Raw genomic sequence first — 23,762 nt, 5'->3', positions numbered from 1 at the left:
ATTAAAAACAAACCGAAGAAAGTATATTACCCACGGACACACATACACTCCCAGTGTTCACTGCACATGGCTAAACACTATCCAAAAACTACAATGGGATCTGATCCTCCCCCACACATAATAAAGCTTCCTTATAGGTCATTTCCTTCAATTGATGAGATTTCCTTGTTTTCCAGCAGTCTGAGAGAAAAATTTGCAGAGAACAGAGCTACAGAATGGTAAATTCTTCACAGCCACCTTATGTGAATCCCAATGTCTCCTTTGAGACTAGCACTGAATTCCTAGATTTGTTATATGCTTTTCAGAAGTCTATCACAATGCTATAATTCATTACAAATCAGATCAAGACAGTGGTTTCAGCCCTGTGGTCCTCTGTTAGCTAGTTTGCTGTGGCATACCTTGGCACCTTTGAGGTGCTTGTGGCTCAGTAGAACAAGCACAGGATGTGTGGCTTCCTTCTCGACTCAAAAGTTAAAGCTTTGGCCTCTTACTAGTTGCATGGCCTTAGAGTCACCTAGGTAGACTCTGAGCCTTTTTCCTTTATCTGTAAAATGTAGACAAAAATTACCCTCCCTGTTTAGAGGTTAAACTAGAGGAATAGATGTAATGATGCTTTGCAAGGAGAATCTTGTTACAAATTAGATGTGGGATTGAAGTTGTACCTCTCAAAGCCCATCCTAACACAGTTGCAAGTGCCCTTGATATATTTCCAAACTGAAAGCAAGATTCTCTGAGTGTGGGACCCAGAAAGGCACATTTTGGGGGAGGTAAGAAGCATAGAGACAAACTTTGACAACTTCTCCACAATGCCTGGACCAGTCAGATAGAAGTAAAGGTAGGCTCCTTCAAAGCCAGGATTTTAAAACTCCCCAGCCCTGATAAAGCTAATCAAACCTTTTCTAGTCGCACCCCGACCGCATGAAAAGCTTTGGAGTTAAGCCGCCACAGAACCTTCTCTTTGTCCTTGAAGAAAATCCTTAATAAACAAATCCCGGGACCAGGTCTGCATTTCTGATGACTCAGGAGACTCCCTGAGCACAGCTGGGGTCCCATAGTAGTTTACTTCCTTGATTAACTCGGCTCTTGACTTACTCCTGATTTTTATTATGAGGTGGCCTTGGGGATTCTTTGGAACGTGGAAATAGAGCAAAGGAAGTTATATGTTCTGTTAAATGAGGGCCATTGGGGCAAAATGGTCTCTAAGGGCCCTTCCAGCTCTGACATTTGAGGATTCTAAGAGTTTTCTCTTCCATAATTTCTCAGGGAAACTTGTGTGGATGAGGTAAGATCAGGGTGAGGAAACTTGATTTTTGCCAGAGCTAACTGACAGACTCCAGCAGAGAAAGGAATGCTTTGGGCCAGACAGGGCCCTGACAAGGGTCTGGAGGAGCTCAACAGTCCTTGGGGTTTATTCCTGGAGGGTGAGACCCTGACCTTTCACCCCTCTAAATGGGGAAGTGATCCCAGGCATCCTATTAGCAATGTGGCCATGCTCACTGCCAGCAGCTAGGAATGGACAAGGGCTTCTGCCGAGCTGAAAGCCCCACATACAGTAGGAAAGGGACGACAGGAGCAGAAGGAGAAGGAAAACAGGATTATCTCCTGGCAGGCAGTGTCACTGGTTTGATATCGCTGACAATTTTAGTCTTTCTGAGCATCAGGCCTCCATTTCACAAGAAAGTTGTGAGCAAAACTCATCTGGGAGGTTACCACAGGGCCAGGCCTAGGCTGAGGTGAGGCAAGAGAGACAGTTTCCTCAGGGGCAAAATTTAAGGGGGCAGCAGAAAAAAACTTGGTAATCAAAATCAATAGTTTTTTTTTTAATTGAAGTATAGTTGATTGTGTTAGATGTTGTGTTAATTTTTGCTGTACATCAAAGTGACTCTGTTATACATATATACTTTTTTCATATTCTTTTCCATTATGGTTTATCACAGGATAATGAATATAGTTCCCTGTGCTGTACAATAGGACCTTGTTGTTTATTCATCCTATATCTATAATAGTTTGCATCTGCTAATCCCAAACTCCCCAAATCAATAGCTTTAATGTACCATTTAAGAAATCAAAATTAATGCAGAGTATCAAAATGTCAAATATTGTGATACAGAGGATTAGTAATACTGCCAGGCCAAAACATAATGGAGCATGAGGTAAAAGGAAAAATTGGTAAGACATTTTTATGGGAGGACCACTTTATGGGAGATTGCCAAGGCAGTACTTAGAGAATGTATTGCCCTGAAAGCCTTCATCAGTACAAAAACGCAACAATGAATTAAATCCCTGCCTAGAGAACTTCGGGAGGGAACAAATAACAAATCAAACAAGTTTAGGAAAGGGGAAATAAAATTTGGAGCAAGGAAACAAAAGACAGAGAAAGCAAAGTTTCACTTAAACCTTAAAAAAACAATCAGGGGTGAGGAGAGGGGTACTGCAGTGTTCTCTCTCTTGCTTAACTTAAGAGTATATCTTTCCAAAGAAAGCTCAGATTAATTCTGGTTGAAGACAGGAACCACACAAGGTTGCCCCGGTTAAAATTCTACTTTACAACAGTTCTAATAATGGAAGAAAAAAGTAAAAAGTAGAAATATAGGAGTAGTAAAAATAAAAAATGCCACCTTTGCAAATGATATATTTGTACATCCATGAAAATCAAATCCCCAAATATGAGAGGTAGTGAATGAGCTTTGCAAAGGTATAGGATAGAATTTACTTGTGAGCTGTAAGAATTTGCCATCAACTATAAAACAATTGCAGCTGCTTTCTCCTCACTGACTCAGAGACATGTAAAAAGTCCAGCAGTTCCACTGCACTAAGGTCTCTGTGGTATCAGAACATGAAAAAATCTGGAAGAATTGATTGAATTTCTGTATCCTAGAGCCACCCAGCCAGAAAGAGGAGAGTCTAATTACCACAGTGACAATAATATTAAACACCTAGGTATTAAGGAAGGCAAGGAATGACATTTACAGAGAACTTACTGAGTGCCAGACACTACCAGGTGCTTTAGTTCTTTTAAAAAACCTTGTGAGGTGGTTTGTTATTAGCTGCTTTTTACAGCTGTGAAATTAGAGGGTCAGGTTTAAAGGCCTTTTTTAAAAGTTATACCTCAGTAAGTGGGAGAGTTGGGATTCAAATCCAGGTTTGCCTCATGCCAAACAGTATGCTTTTTCCATTCTATCACACTGTCTTCCCATTAATTCAGAATCCGTGTTTATTAAACAACTATAATACATGAATGAGAAAAAGAAAAACAGGTAAATAGAAAAATAGACCATGCTCCTAACTAGTAAAACTAAGTAAAATAAAACACTTTCTAATTCAACATATAGGTTTCATATAAAGCCAATTTAAATCTTTATGGGGTAGTCTCAAAGTATCTCCCCCAAGATACTAATTACTTACCAAGGGGAAAGAGTAACTTTACAATGGATGAGCCCACCAGTAACACCTTAATTATGTGATCAAGGTTAACACCATCAGTAAAGACACATTGGTATCATGTACCTCCTGATATAATGTCAACAGAAGGGCATTCTTGCCAAAAACCCATAATCCCAGTCTAATCATGAGAAACTACCAGACAAACCTAAATTGAGGGACATTCTACAAAATAGCTGACCAGAATTGATTCCAAAGGGTCATGAAGGGAACATTTTAGAGTTGTGGAAATGTGAACTATGTATCTTGATAGGGGATATGTATACATTTAACATAGGTGTATACATTTCTCAAGACTGATCAAACTGTACACTTAAAATTAGTTAACATTATTCTATCTAAATTAGATCAATAAAGTTTACTTTTAAATGTATTTAAACTTAATACCTGTAGGGAAAAAAAAATCCCCTTCCACTGTTCACAAGTTTCTTTGCTCCTCTGCCTCTTTCCGGAAAGTCTCCAATTCAGCAAGTCTTTCTGACTTCAGGCTCTCGGCCACCTTTAACTTGCAGCCCTCCCTCCTGCCCCTTCCACTTGTTTGTGGTGGCCCAGAGCAGGCCCTTGGGAGCTCCTTCTTTATGAGAACTTCCCTCCCAGATCCCAGCTACGTATCCAAGGGGAAAAGGTTTTCAGCTCACCCCCCTTCCTGTCATAAAAGTCTCCTCAGAAAAAACTTCCTTCATCACCCTATCTGCCACACTTACTCTTTATTACATGACCCTGCTCTATTTTCATCACACTAACTGATACATCCTCTTTATCATAATTTACTTGCCTATTGACCGTCTCTTCCCTCTAGAATGGTAACTCCAGGAGCACAGGGACCTGCCTGAATCCTCAGTGCCCAGCACTGTGCCTGGTACATGGTAGCCATTCAATAAATATTTATTGAATGAATAACTATCCACCTATTTCAGTGTTCCCTGACGGGGACAAATAACATTAAATGGGGAATCAGAAAATTTGTCTTTAACCATGGCCACTTAATATCACTTCATCACTTGATATAGTAGCCAAGTATGTTTCCTCACCTCAAAAATCAGGATGCTAATCAATATCTTTCAATATCTACCTCTCTGGAGGTGTTGTGCAAAGAGGCAACAAGCAAGGTGAAAATGTTTAAAAATATACCTAAATGTGCCCATTAAAGCTTCAATGCAAAATAATAATAATAAATCTCTAACATTTACTGAGCTTTTACTATATGCCAGACATTCATCTAAGTGCTTTCCACTATTTTGCCCTTTAATCCTCCCAACAACTCTATGAGGTAGGTACTCCTATTGTCCCACTTTGCAGATGAAGCAACTGAGGCCCAGAGAAGCTGAGGAACTTGCACAGTTAGAAGTGGTAGAGTTGGTATTCAAACCCAGATAATCCTGGCTCCAAAGCTCCCACTCTGTACTGCTTCATAGAATACTGGGGCCTTGTCCATAAAGTCACTTGTCAGGATAAGTCCTGGTGTAGTGCAGAATGGAGTAGACACATCTAGGAGGCGACAGGAACCTCTGCAGTGGGATGGATGGTTGGCTGGAAGGAATCCAGGCTGGTGGAAAAGCAGAGATTTCCAAAGGGTACTGCAGGCGTAGGCCAGGGCCCAGAAGAAGGCCAAAAGCTACCCCCAAAGCAGCAGTCATCTCAACAAACAAGCAGACACAGCTCCTGGGACTCATGGAACAGGGAGTATCCCCGAGTTCAAGTAGAGGTGATTCTCAGAATGCATCCTCAGGGGACAAACTGGTAATTCACATTTGCTCACAGTCCCCAGGGCCACGACTGATGGAGGGTGGGTCCTGGGGGTCAGGGGGGAGGGGAACCAGAGTGAAAAAAACCTCCAGACAAGCTGGCAGGCATGTGCCCTGGGGGGAATAAGGGTGGTCCCTGATGGTGTCCATTCAGTGTTCCCCAGAGCCAGGCTGCACGAGGCAGAGGGGAAGGAGGCATTATGGAACACTTGGGGTGCTTAGGGCCTTTGTCAATGAGTATGAAAGTTATTTCAATATTTTAACAGCCAGTAGGGTTGTACTGGTGCCTAAAGTCTGAATGCCAGCCCTAGGTTGGAAATTCTTTACTTTCTCCTATCTTTCTCAAGCCTCAGGGCCTGGCTGAAAACTGAATTTGAGGTGTCATCTGAGGTGAATCCAGCTGAGGAAAGGGTGGAAGGGAGGGAACCCACAAGTTGCTCCTTCTGGCTCACACAGCTCCATCCTCACTTTGATCACGCTGTATTATAACGTCCTGTTTACATGTCTGCCTTTCCTCTAGACTGGAAGTAGCATGTAATAAATGGATGCGACGTATCTATGGAATCTAAAAAAAAAAAATAGTTCTGATGAACCTAGGGGCAGGACAGGAATAAAGACACAGATGTAGAGAATGGACTTAAGGACACGGGGAGGGGGAAGTGTAAGCTGGGACGAAGTGAGAGAGTGGCATGGACATATATACACTACCAAATGCAAAATAGATAGCTAGTGGGAAGCAGCCTCATAGAACAGGGAGATCAGCTAGGTGTTTTGTGACCACCTAGAGGGGTGGGATAGGGAGGGTGGGAGGGAGGCACAAGAGGGAGGAGATATGGGGGATATATGAATACATATAGCTGATTCACTTTGTTATACAGCAGAAATTAACACACCATTGTAAAGCAATTATACTCCAATAAAGATGTTAAATAAATAAATAAATATTTATTTATTTATTTATTTGGATGGATGGATGCGAAAGGCCTCCCACCTACTGGGCAGCCAGCCAACCGATGTTTGTTGAGCAACAGCTAACGTGGATTGTGTGCTGATTCTGTGCCATGTCTCTCATCTGATCCTCACAGCACCCCTCTTGGTAGCCCCACTTTGCAACTGAAAAAAATGAAAGCAAAAAAGGTCAGAAATTTGCCCACAACTGGGATTAAGCCCAAGCAGCCTGATTCTGGAGTCTGTACTCTTAACTACTGTGCTTGATTTAAGTGGCTGGTGGGTGGCCATACATGTGCAAAAGTTCAGAGATGAATAAAGCGTGGCTTGCTTAGGAAGTGGGGAGACATATGTAGCTGGAATGCAGAGTGTGTGAAGGGGAGGTGATGGGCGACAAAGCTAGAGAAGTCAGCTGGCATCCGATTGCAAAGGGCCTTGTATATCATGTTTAAAATTTTGGACTCACTTCTAAGGTCAATGAAAAACCATTTGAAAGGTTGGAAGCCCGGCAGTTTCAGGGTGAGATTTACGTTCTGGAATGTTCACTCGATCTGCTGTGAGACGGATAGATTGGAGGGAGTGCTGCTCAACTGTTATTTACTTCCTTTGTTTATTGCTGGTTTTTTCCTCCCTTTCATTTTTCATTTTTAAAATGCCAACCTCACTGGACTTTACTGACAGGTAAAAGGATTTATCCACATTAGGGCCAGCACATCTCTTGGAGGGCAGGTGGGGGAGGTAAAGGATGACTGTCAGGAAAACCCCAGCTGTGATGGAGCCAATTGGTAAAGGGGAGAGTGGTAGGTTTCCTCTTGCCTTCCCTATGGCTGCACTTTGTCTCACCGCCTGTGTTTCACACTCTCACTCACCAGATGCTAAGAACAGTCGACTCCAGATTCCATGCTCCCCCCAAACCCCAAATGACAAATGGGTGTATTTTTTCTGACCCTGAAGGGGTTTCACACAACACCTCCCAGGAAATATAAATCCTTTTCCAGAACCCGGCAGGAGGCAGAAGCAAAGTCAAACAGCCTGACCTGCTAACCTTCCTCTGGGGGTTTGATAGCATCTGTCTCCCAGAAACCTTGCTTTTGAAAAAGAGGTTTCTCCTGTCTGAGATTTCAGGTGCCTGTCAGCCAGCCCTGTGGCACAGACTGTCTGCTGGAGGGAAGAGGGGGCTTGCCAGGGAAATCTCCTCTGGCAACGAAGGGCCCACTTCTGAACTGATATAGCAACTTACTTCTCATCGTGATGCAGCTTCTAGACCAGGCACACCTAGAATGATTTGTCATATATCTTTATCTGCCTTTGAGTATACTCTTGGGGTTTCCATCCTACTTCCCTGGCCCTTCCTTCTCAGTCCCTCATGGAATCCTCTTTCTCTGCCCTTCTGATAAATGTTGGAGTACCCCCAGATTCACCCTCACCTCATCTTCTCACCACTCCCACTCCCTAGCTGCACCTGCTTTACAAAGGAAGGCCTAACTGCAACATTGCCAAAGAGAACTAGTGCCGAGGTTTGGGTCCTGAAGGAAACCAAGAACCAGAGGAGGTAGAGCTGGGTCTGAGATGAAGTTCCACAGTGGTGCTTCTTTACTGGGGAGGGGGGTGGCCCAGAACTTTTAAAATGCAGATCCCTAGGTCCTGCCCAGGGAAGGTCTTCGTTCGTTAGTTTGAGGGAGCAACACAGGCATGTGTATTTTGAAAAATCTTCAAGAGACGGTCTATCACTCCTTTTTATTTTGAAAATAATTAAAACCTACAGAAAGTTATAAGATTAGCACAATGAGTACCCATATACCCTTTATCCAGTTTCACCAACTATTAATATTTTGCAATCTTGCTTTATCTATCTATCTAGCACACAACTGACTAAAATGGTGAAACATGTGGGGATATATGTTTATGTATTTTTAAAAAATGGTGAAAGTATAATTATTATTCTATAACATAATAATTATTATTTTGCTGAACCATTTGAAAGTTAGCCGCAGACAACAGGATATTCAAGTACCTCAGTGTGTATCTCCTAGGATCAAGGACATTCTTCCACATATAATTCATACTCATTTTCCTTACATATCCCAATAATGACTTCTGTAGACATTCCCCTCCATCCCATCCAAAAGCCACTTATTGCATGGAGTTATCCTTTAGTCTCCTGTCATCTAGAACAGTTCCCCGGCCTTTTTGCTGGTCTTTTATGACACTGACATTTTTCTAGTCCAGGCCAATAGTTCTGAAGAATGTCTGAGAGATTCTGATCTACAGCCAAGGTAGAGAACAACTTAGAGAATACTTTAGTTTGGAGAGATCATAACCAGTCAATGAACTGAAGGGCAGGCCTAGGGCCAAAAATAGAGACTCAGGAACTGTGTGAAAACTGAAAGGAGGTCAGGAGGGAAGTGAAGAAGTGTGGTGGCTGGGCAGATTGGGTGGCTTAAAAGTAAAAGGTCACAGCACCTATTCTTCCCAGGGTTACAAATACTGAAATACACCCAGCAGTGATTCACCTGGTGATTTCTTCAGTCCTCTCACCTGTCTCCTGTGCCCCAAGCCCTTATGATGATCTGTCATGTCATTTATTGAACATATACTCTGTGTCAGGCACTGTTCTAAACACATTATATGTATTACCTCATTGAACCTTTACCACCACAATCTCTCTAGGAGGCAAGAACTGTGATTGTCCTTATTTTTTTAAATTTTTAAAATGAAGTATAGTTGATTTACAATATTGTGTTAGTTTCAGGTGTACAGCAAAGTGATTCAGATATATATAGATATATAGATATATATATCTATCTATCTATATAGATAGATAGATATATCAGATCCTTTTTTCCCTGACCAGGGATTGAACCCAGGCCCTCTGCAGTGAAAGAGTGGAGTCCTAACCACTGAACCACCAGGGAATTCCCGCAGATCCTTTTCTGTTATAGGTTATTACAAGATATTGAATATAGTTCCCCGTGCTGTACAGTAAATCTGTTGTTTATCTACTTTATATATAGTGGTGTGGATCTGTTAATCCCAAACTCCTAATTTATTAAATTAGGAGTGATTGTCCCTATTTAATGGATGAGGGAACTGAAGCCCAGCGGGGCGGTAACTTGTTCAGGGTCACACAGCCAGTAAGTAGGGTCCCAGAATTTGAATCCAGGCAGTCCTGTCTCTAGAGCCTTCACTTTTTTTTTTTCATTTTATTTTTAAAACTATTATTCAATAAAATTGACTTTTTCTTCGTTTGATTTTCAGTTCTAGGATACAGAACAGTTCCATCATGCCCCAAAACCGCCCTGGCGCTATCCCTTTATAGTCACCCCTCACCCTCTCCTATGAAGAATGTTGTCATTTTTTGTTTTGTTCCTTCTGGAGGCTGTGTTGCCAATGTCAGGGTCTTTTAAATTGTGCACCGTTAAGCAGGTCTTTCCTATGCATTCGCCAACCAGTAGTCAGTTGGGTCCTGACGAAGAACCGTTAGTTCAGTTTTCCATCTGCGTTATGCTAATTAGGAGCAGTTTAATGCGCCCAGGGGTCAAGAGGAAACAGCTCTATCGGGCGGCTTTCCTGAGCTCCTCATACTTCGTTATCTTTCCAGTACTTCCTCGTTCCCCAGGCTTCCATGTTTGGTTCTCTGGGCTAGAAAGAACCCATGTCCAGGATTGCGCTGGGACTGGGAGGGGACAAGTGGGAGGGGACAAGGAAGGGGGTGACAGAGACAAAAAGAAAGCCCCGGGTTTGGGCCTCTCCCTCTTAGAGCTTCAGGCGCATTGAAGAGAGAGGAAGGGTCTTCTCCTTCAGAGTTTTTGGCTTCTGCCATTTCCCATACCCGGCCGTGGGACTACCTGGTGACCGGGGCGTGAGGGAACAGAAAAAAGAGGAGGGAGAAGAAAGCACCCGTGTATGCTCTGCACTCTATCTGGGGCTTAGGACTTCCCTTTGCTGCTCCTCCATCCAGAACTAGAGGCTTCCTCCTGGATCTCCTTTCGTACCACTCTGCTCACTTGCAGTTTTCAGAATGTGTTGAGTTTGTGGTGGGAGATGCTGGAGGAACAAAAGTGGTAAACTTACCACCAGTTCGGTGTTACTTTTATTTCTAGTGTTCTCTGATTTGTCTGCTGATATATGCCGAGTTCTTAAAGAGTTGCTCATGCTTTCTGTACAAGTTTTAGAGTCAAGTTCCGTAGTTGATAAAGAGAGGTGTGTGTTTGCTCGATCATATCCAGAATCAAAAATCAACCCTCACTTTTAAACCCCATGCCACACTGCCTCTCCACATAAATGTCCCATAGACACTATGAGCTCATCATGTGCCAACCGGATTTCATTACCCATTCATTCACCTAGTCTTACCTCTTCCAATGATCCCTATCTCAACCATCACACCATCATTTGCCCAGTTGTCCAAGCCCAAATCCCAGGCATTGTCTTTGACCCCTCCCCCTCTATACTGTCCACATCCAATCATTCATTGATCCTTGCTTCTCCCTCCTTATTTCCACGATCTTAAGTTACTCAGGTCTTTATTCTTTACCACCTGGATTATTGCTACAGTCAGCTAATTGGTGTGACAGGCTGATATTTTTATTTTTTTATTCAACTTTCTACTTTGTATTGGCTATATACACAAAAACACAAAATTATAAGCCCCATATATTATTTTTATGCATTTTTATGGGAAGTATAGTTAATTTACAATGTTGTGTTCGTTTCGAGTGTACAGCAAAGTTATAAATATATATATATATATATTCTTTTTCAGGTTCTTTTCCATTATAGTTTATTACAAGATATTGACTATAGTTCCCTATGCTATATAGTAGGTCTTTATTGTTTAACTATTTTATATATAGTAGTGTGTATATGTTAATCTCAAACTCCTGATTTATCTCTCCCCCTCCCTGCTATACCCTTTGGTAACCATAAGTTTGTTTTCTATGCCTGTGAATCTATTTCTGTTTTGTAACTAAGTTCATTTGTATCATTTTTTTTTTAGATTCCACATATAAGTGATATCATATGATATTTGTCTTCTCTGTCTGACTTACTTCACTTAATATATGATAATCTCTAGGTCCACCAATGTTGCTGCAAATGGCATTATTTCATTCTTTTTTATGGCTGAGTAACATTCCATTGTATATATGTACCACATCTTTATCCATTCATCTGTTGATGGACATTTAGGTTGCTTCCATGTCTTAAGCCCAATATATTATTGATAAATTACCACAAGCTGAACTTACCCTGGTCAAGAAACAGAACATTACCAGCATCCAAAAGGCCCTCTTTCGTGCTTCTTCTCAAATACTACCCCTTCCCTTCTCCCTGTAGGTGACCGCTATACTGGCTCTCAACACCACAGCTAGGCTCTGCCATTTTAAAAACTTTATGTGTAAATAGAATCATACTGTATGATTTTCTTGTGCCTAATTTCCTTAGCTCAGCATTATGTTTGTGAGAATCAATCATGTTGTTGTGTGTTGTTTTATTCTCACTGCTGTATAATATTCCATTGTATGTTAAATCATACATTTTATGGTTGATGGATATTTGGGTTATTTCCAGTTTGGGCCTATTAAGAATAGTGCTGCTACGAATACTCTTATACATGTCTTTTGGTGGCCATAAGCACTCATTTGTACTTGATGTATACCTATAGATTATATTTCTGACATGCATATGTTCATCTTTAACAGATACTGCTAAATTATTTTCCAGAGAGGTTGTACCAATTTATACCTCCGCTAGTGGTGTACGAGAGTTCCTGTTGCTCTATAGTTGGATAATATTTTAGGAGATTAATATGCTTACATATATATTTTTTCACCCCATATATTCCTCCTTTTATTTTCTTCCATTAAGCAGGTTCTGGCCCTCTTGGTCACCAGGAGGTTTGTAGAAGGGCAGAAAACTGACATTTCCCACAGTACTGGCTGGCTTTTGTTCACAAGAGCCTTGAGCCCCAGAGGGAGGAAAAAACCTGCAGTAAAGAAAAAACATCTTGGAAAAAATAGTAAGGGAAGAGGATTTTCCCAGATTAAAAAAGAGATTTCTCCAATATAAAGGAAGGAGAGAAAGAGCTCTGTGGATTCCAGAGTGGCACAGCCTGGCCTGGCTCCTGGGCAGCGTATGGGGAAGGCCCTAGTGAGAAGTGGTGAGGTACGGAATCTAGGAAGTTGGGACCGGAAGCAAAAGTTTTTCACAAAAGCATCACAGTGCTGCCGGACCTGAAGGGCCCTGCACAGGGGTCAATGTGTATGTCAACATTTACCAGTGTGAGCAGACGGCTTGATGACTAGAGGGCCATACTGCCATGTGCTGGTGCATACAGACTTCCAGAACCTAGGCACAAATCAGAGTCAGGGATCCCGAGAATAACTTAGGCTGAGTTTCCCTCCGGACTTATGGGATTGGGAGCTCAAAATGGAATTAACTCTGATTTATAAAGAGCAGTGATACTTCTTATCCATTGGAGTTGTGGAATGAGGTTTGTACCTCCAACACTGGTCTGGTATTCCCCAGGGCTACTGCTAGCACATATAGCATCTTTGTGAAAGTTAGGAAACAGGCATTGCCTCTGGGCTAACCAGTTAAGGAAAGGCTCACTTTCCTCTGAGCTGGCAGTGTTGGGCCAGTACTTGGCACGATAAGTGGAATGTGGACTAGATTTCAGCCCCCTTTCATGCTTCTTGTACCATACAACCTGCGCAATTATACATAGCAATCCTGAGGCGTCCCCGTCGCGATCCACCCTTCCCATCATCACCAGAGTTCTTGCTCTGAAGCGCACGTCAGACCATGGCACTCCCTAGCTTGAAACCTTTCAGTGGCTCCCCATCACTTAGATCTGAACTGACAAATACACTAGCCACTAGTCACATGTGGCTCTTAAGCATTTGAAGTGTGGCTAGTTCAAATTGAGATGCACTATAAATGTAAAATACATGCCAGATTTCAATGATTCAGTACTAAAAAAGAATTTAAAATATGTCATTAATAATTGTTTATATTGATTACATGTTGAAATGATATTTTTATATATTTGCTTAAATAAAATATAATATTAAAGTTGATATTGTCTGTTGCTTTTTTCTTTTTTTAATGTGGTTAACAGACAATTTAAAACTGCATATGTGGCTCACATTATTTTTTTTCCTTCTAGTTTTATTGAGATATATTGGCATACAGCACTGTATAAGTTTAAGGTGACAGCATAGTGATTTGACTTACATACAGCATGAAATGATTACCACGGTAAGTTTAGTGAACGCCCATCATCTCATATAGATGCAAAATAAAAGAAAAAGAAAAAATTTTCCCTTGTGGTGAGAACTCTTAGGATTTACTCTCTTAACATACAGCAGTGTGAATTATCTTTACCATGTTGTACATTACATCCCTAGTACTTACTCATCTTATAACTGAAAGTTCGTACATTTGACCACCTTCATCCAATTCACCCTACCCCCACCTCCCTCCTCTGGTAACCACAAATCTGATCTCTTTTTCTCTGAGTTTGTTTGCTTGTTTGTTTTTGAAATATAATTGACCTACAACACTGTGTTAGTTCCTGGTACACAACATAGTGATTTGGCATTTCTATACATTTGAAAATGATCACCACTCACATTATATTTTTAATAGACAGTACTGGTCTAGGTAAAGTCCAAACTCCTGACTTTGACACAAAAGCACATCATATTCTTGTCTTTGCTTCTTCTATAGCCTTATATACCCTCCAGTCTTCCTCCTTTCTCCCCACCCCTCCAACACATGCATACGCACACTCATTCGTCTGGCTTACAGCCACTTTAAATCCGTTTTCATTCCTTTTCCTACCTTTTGCTTTTGCACAAGCTTTTTCCTTTTCCTCAGATGCACTTGTCTCCCCTGGGTCTTAGGTTCCTCGTGTCTCAAATTTTAAAAGAGCAATAGATAATCTCTAGCATTCCTTCCAGGCCAGTGGTTCTGTAACTTGGCCTCAAAGTAGTACACAGTGGTATAGATCATTCAATAGTCACTGACATTTCCATTCAATGTAAGAAATAATAATATATACTGTGCACTAGTGGCCCACTGTGTTCCAGGCTCAGTTCCAATTGCTTTCCATACCACTTAACCTCATTAGCAATCCTATGAGATGAGTACCATCATTATTCCTGTTTTACACATGGGGAAAACCAGGTTCAGAGAAGTTAAGAGATTTGCCAAGGATACTGGAGACTTCAGAGTTTCTGCTCTTAACATCTATACTGTGTTTGAGAAGCTGGGAATCGATAGCAATTTCAGTTGAAGGAATCCACACAGTGAAAGAATGGATCAGGAAAAGATGACAAGCTGCCCAGATCTCTCATCCTGTTCTTGCTCTTTCAGCATTCAGCTGCCTCGTCCTTCTCTGACGCTGGAAGACTGGTGTCTCTACCTCTGTCACTGTCTGACTTTCCTTCCAGGTTTATATTCCCATAGAACCTCAATCATGAAGGCCCAGCCTACAGCTCAGGATGGCTGCCCATGGACACCATTGGACGCTTCCTCTCTGCCCTTGCTCAGCTGTCCCAAGAGTCCAAACGGTCTGGTCAGAAGGGGATTCTCAATATTTTTCAGGCCCCTCTCTTCAGGTTCAGGGATTTCCCCGAATTCTCTGGAATTAGGTTGCCTCATCAGCAAGAAATGCATTTATCGAATAATCCCACGAAGTCATAGGTAAACACAGAGGAAATGTGCAAATAAAAGAGCAGAAGCACGTTCATCTAATCGGGTCTCTCTTCAACACACACTCACACTCTTCTCACCCACACACACTTTTTTAAAAAAAATCATTCTGAAAACAACCTAACAGCAACATTAAAGAGGAGTTGTGGGAGAAATCATCTGAAGTGATTTAATAGAAAAGCTGTGGAATGTGTCAGACCTGGGTTCTGCTCCTGGCTTTGCTATGTGACCTTCAGCAAGATAACCTCTGTCTGAGTCTTCTGATAAACTGTTGAGCCCCCTCCATCCCTTCAATCCCCCACCATGTATCCAACCATCTAGCCCTCCTGCTTTGGATTCTTCCACAAACACAGGCATTCAGCTTGCTTTTCTCTCCTTCAGGAGCTGTCAGCCTTTGCCCTTTGTCTTGAGGTTCAGCTTTCGCAGGATTGACTGAGATGTGGAATCCAGGCCTGCAGTCCCCCCTTCTTTGCTGCCCCCCAGAGACAAGGGGCCATGGCCTGGCACCCGGGAAGCTTTTACTAATCTGATACTCATGATTTTCATTCAAAGGTTTTGCTGTCAGCCCCTTCAGGGAAACAGAGAGGGGTTAACAAAAATCACTAAAACTGGAATATTGACAAAATTTCCAGAATCTTAGAAAGTACTCCGGGTCCCTGTCCCTGTTGTTTTGTCCCTAGGTCTCTTGCTAGATGCTTCCTTGAAGCCCCAGAAGCCTTCTGTTCAGTTTTATCTCTCAGGATAGAGCTCAGCGATCCTCTCATTTGTCGCTGACTAGCTGTGTGATATTGAGCAGGTCATTTACCCTGAGCCTCAGGGGATGTACTATCTCCTACTAATATTTCCCCTTATGCTTTCTTCTTCTTTTTAATCTTTCTCTCTCTCATTGCTCCCCTCACCTGGAGCACTCTCCCCAACTCCCACCCAGGCTCTGTACTGGTGGCAGCTTAATCTTTAGGTCTCAGCTGAGGTAATGCCTGCTGAGAGAGGCCTTCTCTGTATACCAAGTCTAAAGCAGGCCCTCTGCTCATTACTTTCTCTTGATATTTCTTCTTCCTGTTAGCTATCACAATTTGAAATTATGTATTTACTTTTCTGCTTATTTATTATCTGTCTCATCCCTAGACTGGGAGCCTTAGGAAGGCTGGCACCGTGTGCCTTGTTCCCTGTCTGGGTACCTATATAGAGATGGTAGTTATTCACGCAAAACTACTGTGGCTGAACTCTGGGAGGGCACTTTCATTTTGTGTTGCCTGTGCTTTCTCTGGTTCTCACAAGCAATCCAGTTGCATCAAGGCTTTTATTTTTAAAAAATTAGAGGCGGAGAACAGAATCTACTGAAGACGCGGAGAGACTAAGGGAAGGGTCATATTTTCCTATCTCTCCCCTGCTTCTCTCCCAAGCCCTGTCCTCTGTTTTCCCCACACTCCAAATTCCTCTCTGTCTCCTATCAGAATTGCCCTCTCTCCTCCACCTTTGCCTCAGTTTGATGCCCTCAGGAGACTTTCTTTCTCTGCAGGTAATTAAATTATGTATAAAAGGACATTACTGAGAAGGTTAAACAAAGCCTCCTTTGTTGCTTCCCCCGCCCCCCAACCCATTTTTCCCAACACCCACCAGAAGCTAATGGTATTATGAATTTAACGTGTAAAGTTTTGATTCAAGATTGTGGCCTTCCTGAGGACAATGACCACTCTTTCATCCTCCAGGTCCTCTGCCCCAAGCACAGGGCTCAGTAAGTATTTGAGGAATGAAAGGAGGAGTGGACTTTCTGTTCTGTCTTGAACACTAATTATTGACTGACTTCCCAAGGAGGGGGAAGCTGTCCTGTGAGGGACACAAGGGCGGTGCCTACCCTTCAGGTACTTACGATCTGAATGAGGAGAGAAAAGAATGCATAAGATAGCATATTCTCCAGGTCAAATGAAGGAACCAACTAGCATTGTTGGAGTTCAGAGAAAAGACTACCCTGGAGGCCTCAGAGCTAAGGTAGGATTTAAGTTGGGTGTTAAAGAAAAGAAGGTCTTAATTAATCAGAGAGTGAGTGGGGAGAACATTAGGAGAAGAAAGCAACCCAAGTGAATCTGTGGGGTAAGGAATATAAATACCTCCCTGGGCACACCAGTGTCTAGTAGGTTTCTTCCTGACATACCATCATCTACCATTAGCTGCCAGTCTGCAGCTGAAGTCCCCAAGGCAGCCTGTTATTCTAAAGCAGCTTCTCTGGTCACCTTTTGGGGATTTGTGAATGCCATCTTACAGGTTACTAGTTTCATAAATAGCCCTAAATTATATTCTGGATATGTTATATGAATCCAATGGGTGTGCACTGAGGTATAAGATGGGCTGCTGCACTGGTAGGGCCTATACAGAAGTTTTCGTAAGTATTACTTTATATTTTATTTAACAAACATTTATATAGCATTTACTAGTGCTAGGCATTGTGCTAAGCACTTTAAAATATTAACTCATTAACAGATACCAACCTCATATTGACCTATTAGGTAAGTGCTATTATTATCCTCATTTCAGAGATGAGTAAACTGAGGCACAGAGAGGTTAAGTCACTTACTCATGGTCACACAGCTGATAAGCAGCAGAGCTGGGATTCAATCCTTTCTTTTTTTGGGGGGGGGTTTATAACAGCTTCTTTGAGATATAACTCATGTGACATACAATTCACCCCTTTCCAGTGAATAACTCAGTGGTTTTCAGTTCATTCACCAGGTTGTACAACCACCACCTAACTTCTTCACCACCTCAAAAAGAGACCCTGTCCCCGTTAGCAATCACTCCCCATTCCCCCACCCCAGCCCTTGGTAACTGCTGATCTCTTTCTACCTCTTCTGGACATTTCACATAAATGGAGCCACACACTATTGTGGACTTTTGTGTCTGGCTTCTTTCACTCAGCATAAAGTTGTTTTTTTTTTTTTAATTGAAGTACAGCTGATTTGCAATGTTTCAGGTGTACAGCAAGGTGGTTCGGTTATATATATATGTATTCTTTTTTCAGATTCTTTTCCATTATAGGTTATTACAAGATATTGAATATAGTTCCCTGACAGTAGGGCCTTGTTGTTAGCATAAAGTTTTTAAGGTTCATCCATATTGTAGCTTGTGCCATACAACTTCATTCCTTTTTATGGCTGAACAACAGTCCATTGTACATAGGGACTACATTTTGTTTCTCTAGTCATCATGGACATTAGATTTTTTTTTCATAATCCTTGATTTGTCTATTTTTCTATACTAATCCACCTGTCTGTCCAATAGAACTTTCCAATGATGGAACGTTCTAGATCTGCACTGTCTAATGTGGGAGCCACCAGCTACATGTGGCTACTGAGCACTTGAGATGTGGCTAGTGTGGCTGAAAAGCGCCTTATTTAATTATACTTGAGTTTAATTACTTCAAATGTAAATCGCTCCTGTGGGACGGACCACAGTCTATAGCTGCAGAGGAGCTATGATAGGTTGATCAGAATCAGAGGCTCGATTCACGAGTCACTCTGAGACTGTGCGGCCAAGAAAGGACACTCCAAGCAACCTGAAAAATAACCACCACCACCCACCCCCAGCTCTAGGAGATCTGCTCCCTGCACGGTCACGATGAAATACTGCACAGGGGTCTCGGCCCCTGGTCCAGCCAATCACAAAAGGGATCCAAATTCTGGAAGAAGTCACACATTGGCCCTAACCAGAAGGCTGAAGCTACCTATCATGATGTTGCAATTGCTACAGACCCGAGTGGCTGAGGAGGAAGGGAAACAGAGGTAAAAATCTGCTGGATTACTTATGCCTGACTCCCGGCCAGGCCCAGGAACAGGCGTGAGGAAGTAGGAGGGCGTTCCCTGGTGTGATGAGTTATTTACATCCACTCCCCCAACAGCAGCTGCCTGGGCTCCCACAGCACAGCAAGGGCTCCTTGGCCTGAGAACAAGGTTGGTGGAGCTGGGACCTCTTGTTCCTCAGAGACAAAGCGAACCCAGAACTGACCAAAGTGAGGCACAGACGTGCACCTGAGGCCAGCACAGGGGACAGTCGCGGCTCAGAGAAGACAGAACAAGCCCCTCGGTATGAAGTGCCCAGGGAGCCTGGCAGCTCTTCAAGGGGATACCCATCTGCAATCTAAGATCCAAAGGTTTTTACGCAAGTTGGCACTCAAGTTCATTTGGAGGCAAACCTGACCCACACCAGCGTGTGTGACTGTTACCGCTCTGACGCTAAAAGTCACTGAACGCAGGCTCTGCCTCAGCCCTTGTCAACACCACATACCTAAAACCCACAGTTCTGAGTTCTGTAATGCACCCAGCCCCAAGGCTTTCAGGAAAGGGACTAGGCCAGTATCGGGTCCTCCCAGCTACATTCAAAGCTCTCCAAAAAGGGTTTATGTGTTTTCCTCAGGATAGCTCCTCCAGATACCAAGAAGGACTGCTGTTTCAAGGGAAGGATTCGGGAAGGGGGTGTACTCCTAGTGTATCCTTGGCCTTCAGGGACGGCTGCAGGCAGACACCGCAGAGAAGAACACAGGTGGAGTGCCTGCATATCAACCCTGGAAGATGCACCTGCGTGCCTCCCACAGGCCGGAGGAGGCATGGGAAGGCAATTCTTGGAACTCATAGGGTAGTGCTTCCAGGAACGTCCGCCAACGCTAGGTTTACATGCAGGGTGGCTTTCTTTTCAGGATGATATGAATGATAAGCCTTGTGTTCTAAGTCAGGCCCCAGACACTCAATCTTCCTGAACTCCCGTAAGGTGTACAGGATAAAAAGGATTTCACCTAAACGGTATCAGTCACTAGAAACAGTTCTTCATTCAACAAAAATATAAGGTGTGTACACTGTGCGCCAGGTACCAGGGCAGTCCTAGGACACGGTGAGTCCTAGACCCTGCACTCACAGGGAGAGACAGATGGCAGAGGCCAGGAGCCATCATGGATGCAGTGAGAGCAGCAGACGCACGGACAGTGCCGGCCCGGGGCCTGTGGCTGCAGGGTTTCCTCCCTGAGCCAGGACAGGGTGTGGAGGGGCAGCATGGAGCCTGGCTGTGGGTTACTGGCTAGCAGTCCTCTCTCTCCGGAGCTTTACTCTGCTCACCTGTCTTTTCCTTGATCTCACAGAGCACACTGAAGAGAGCAGGCTTCATCCCATGGCAATTCAGAGCATGCTTTCTGGCCCGCGCCTCCTCCAGGCTCCGGTCGGTGATGGCCATGATCTGCTGCAGGACGTCGCCCGTATCGGGGCGCGGCGGGGTCCCGGGCGCGCGGCGCGGGGCGGGGACGGCGGCGCGGCGGCGGCGCGGGGCGGGGCGGCGGCGCGGGGCGGGGCGGCGGCGCGCGCGGGCGGCGCGGCGGGCGCTTAACCGGGAGCCGCCGAGCCTGGAGAGCTCGAGCGGACGTCATAGCCAACTGCCGCCATCTGTGCGGCGCGAGCGCGCGCGCGCACGCGGGGCGCCCTCAATCAATTCTTAACCATTATGCTCTAGTGCCTCTCTCTACAAAAATCGTGGATGGATGGTTGAATTAAGATCCTTTAAATCTTGTTAAAGGAATCTTGAGACTATTCCTTTTGTTTCTTTTTAATAAACTTTATTTTAGAATAATTTTAGATTTACACAGAAGCTGCAAAGATAGTACCAAAAATTCACCGTTTCCCCTTATATTAGCATGTTACATAACTGTGGCCCTTGTGTCAAAATTAAGAAACCAACATTGTTACATTACTGTAAACTAAACTACAGAATTTATTTGTATTATACCAGTTTTTCCACTTATGTTCTTTTCTGTTCCAGGCTTCAATCCAGGCTACCATTTTGTATTTAGTTATCATGTCCCCTTAGTCCCCTCTGGTCTGTCAGTTTGTCATTCTCCTTGGTTCTCATGACCTTGACAGTTTTGAAGAGTACTGGACAGGTATTTTTGTAGAATGTCCCTCAATTTGGGTTTGCCTGATGTTTTCCTTATAACTAGACTGGGGGTGACTGGTTTGGGGGAAGAACACCACTGAGGTGCAGTGCCCTTCTCATCTCATGGTATCCGGGAGGGCATGACATCCTCATGACATCACTGGTGGTGTGAACTTTCATCACCTTTCTAAGTCAGTGTCTACCAGATTTCTCCATCAGAAAGTTACTACGTTTCCATTTCTATACACATCTCTATTCTGTACACATACTGGTTAGAAGTGAGTTATTAAGTCCAGCGCATATTCAAGGGGGAGGGTGTTAAGCTCCACCACCTAGGGGAAGGGAATACATATATTATTTGGAATCATTCTGTATGAAAGATGTTTTCCCTTCTCCTCTATTTACTTGTTTGTTCAATCATTTATTTTTATCAGTATGGACTCGTGTGTTTCATACTTTGGGTTATTATTTGGATTATTATTGACTATTTTAAAAATATATATCCTTCCTGTACCTTTAAAAGGTTATTGGCTTGGAAATCCAGAATTCCTTATTGTGGATTTGTTTGAAGTAGGGACTATCTGAATTAAGTTTGAGGGAGTGTATGTGTGCATGCAGATGAGGAAATTGAAATTAAGTGATGTTACGTAAATTGACCATGCTTATATAGTATGTGATGGAATCTCATACAGGAATGGTGTCTACAGAATCCTAATAGTAGGTCTCCATCCTCTGCTTAAGCACCTCTTGTGACATGAAGCTCATTACCTCATAAGACAGCTCTTTTGATGTTGAGTCTGCTCTACTCCTAGTGGGATTGCAGTCATCCAGGTAGTGAGATTGCAAGAGAGGAAGGGAAATGGTGGCCATGGAAAGAGCAGAATATGATAGAGCAGTTGGCAAGAAAAAGGATTTGATTAGAGGAAGTGGTGACTGAGTCTAGGCTGAAGCAGCTAAAAACTGATGTGTCTCGGGACTTCCCTGGTGGCACAGTGGTTAAGAATCCGCCTGCCAATGCAGGGGACACGGGTTTGATCCCTGGGCCAGGAGCATCCCACATGCTGCGGAGCAACTAAGCCTGTGCACCACAGCTACTGAGCCTGCGCTCTAGAGCCTGTGAGCCACAACTACTGAGCCTGCATGCCACAACTACTGAAGCCTGTGTGCCTAGAGCCCGTGCTCTGCAACAAGAGAAGCCACCTCAACGAGAAGCCCACGCACTGCAACGAGAGTAGCCCCCACTTGCTGCAACTAGAGAAAGCCTGCATGCAGCAACGAAGACCCAATGCAGCCAAAAATTAATTAATTAATTAATTAATTAATTAATTTTAAAAAATACTGATGTGTCTCCCTGGATTTCAGGGACGTATTGGGTTGGCAAAAAAGTTCGTTCTGGTTTTTCCATAATATCTTACTTTTTGGCCAACCAATAGTTGTCTACCAGGCTGACAAAATATATACAGAGAGAACTTGTAGTGACTACTCCCCCACACCCCATGCCCATCTAGACCCTATTCTTCTCCCCCAGTGGACAAAATTCAGTTATTGTATTACTCCTTTGCCCATCCCCAATACATCCATTCTTAGATATAAACTATATTCGTTATATATATATATATATATATATATATATATATATATATATATATATATATATATATATATATTTCTTGAGCACCTACTATATATGCCAGGAACTATTCTAGGTACCACAGATGAGTTGGAATGATTTCACAGACCTCACATCATCACAGTTCTGGAAGCTAGATGTCTGGCCTCTTTTACAAGAGCACTAATTCCACTTGAGGGTTCCACATTCATGACCCATTTACCTCCCACAGGCTCACTTCCAAATACCATCACATTGAGATTAGGTTTTCAATACATGAATATGGGTGGGGGGACACAAACATTCAATCCACTGCAGTAAGTAATGCTCATCAGAGTGTCTTGTGTTGGGTGGAGCTGGCTGGGCCTTCATCCCTCCTGTCTCCCTCAGTCACTGCTTGTGTGCTGTCCTGGGAAGGCTATTATATTAGCCTTGACCCTCTTAGGGTCCTTGGCTGCATCTGAAAAAAAGTAAAATGACAAAGACAGATTAACAGGAGAAAAGTAAGCAAATTCATTTAATATAAATTTTACATGACACAGGAACCTTCATAAGGAAATGAAGACCTGAGGAAACAGACCTGAGTAGTTTTATTCTAGGTTTGATGAAGCCTAGACAGTCATAGAGAAATATGATAGGGTCAGAGAGCATGTGGTAAGTGTAGTAAACTGGGGGAAAGTTAGCAAGGCCTGTTTGTTCAGATTCTTATTAGGGTTCCTTTGTCTTCAGAGATAAGAATGCTCCTTTCCTCTGGGTATACGGAGGGCACCTCTCACATGAGGGTATATGAACTGTTTCAGGGGAGAGGGCAGGAGGGTCAGAGTGACCTCCCTGCTTCTGCTGTTTTCTCCACTTCCTTCAGCTTAAAGTTTTCAATATGCCAAGGTGCCATATTTGGGAGCAGCCTGTCCTGAACTCCATCAAGTCCTCCTATCAATGATCTAAGCTTCCACCTCATGAAATTAGAAAAAGACAAACAAACTTAAGCCAAGCTGAAGGAAGGAAATAACACAGAAAAGAAATCAAGAAAACAGAACAACAAGAGGAAAAAAAAAATCAATGAAACTAAAAACTAGTTCCTTGGAAAGATCAATGAAACTGATAAAACTCTAGCCAGACTGACCAAAAACACAAACAAACAAAAATCAAAGAGGAGACAAATTACCAATATCAGGAGTGAAAGAGAGACAGGGGGAAATGGGGAGGTCATGTATAATGGGTACAGGGTTTCAGTTTTGCAAAATGAAGAGTTTTGGAGATGGATGATAGTGATCATTCACAGAAATGTAAATGTACTTAATGCCACAGAACTGTACACTTAAAAATGGTTTAAAAGGTAAAACTTGTGTTATGTATCTTTAACTGCAATTTTTAAGTAAATAAAATAATTGTTT

At 42.9% G+C, this 23,762-nt stretch overlaps 1 long non-coding RNA gene across 1 annotated transcript; it reads right to left on the bottom strand.

Annotated features, from left to right (window-relative positions):
- Positions 1-6: 6 nt before the first annotated feature.
- Positions 7-20,127, bottom strand: LOC309651891. Its single transcript, XR_014258441.1, has 3 exons — positions 19,952-20,127; positions 5,655-6,299; positions 7-4,987 (listed from the first exon to the last, which is right to left on the bottom strand). It is a non-coding gene; the product is annotated as an uncharacterized lncRNA (long non-coding RNA).
- Between the last annotated feature and the right edge of the window lie 3,635 nt (positions 20,128-23,762).

This window comes from Balaenoptera physalus, assembly GCF_965194825.1.
Source record: "Balaenoptera physalus genome assembly, chromosome: X".
Taxonomy (NCBI): domain Eukaryota; kingdom Metazoa; phylum Chordata; class Mammalia; order Artiodactyla; family Balaenopteridae; genus Balaenoptera; species Balaenoptera physalus.
The sequence above is the reverse complement of the archived record's forward strand: the minus strand, read 5'-3'. Positions and strand labels throughout refer to the sequence as shown.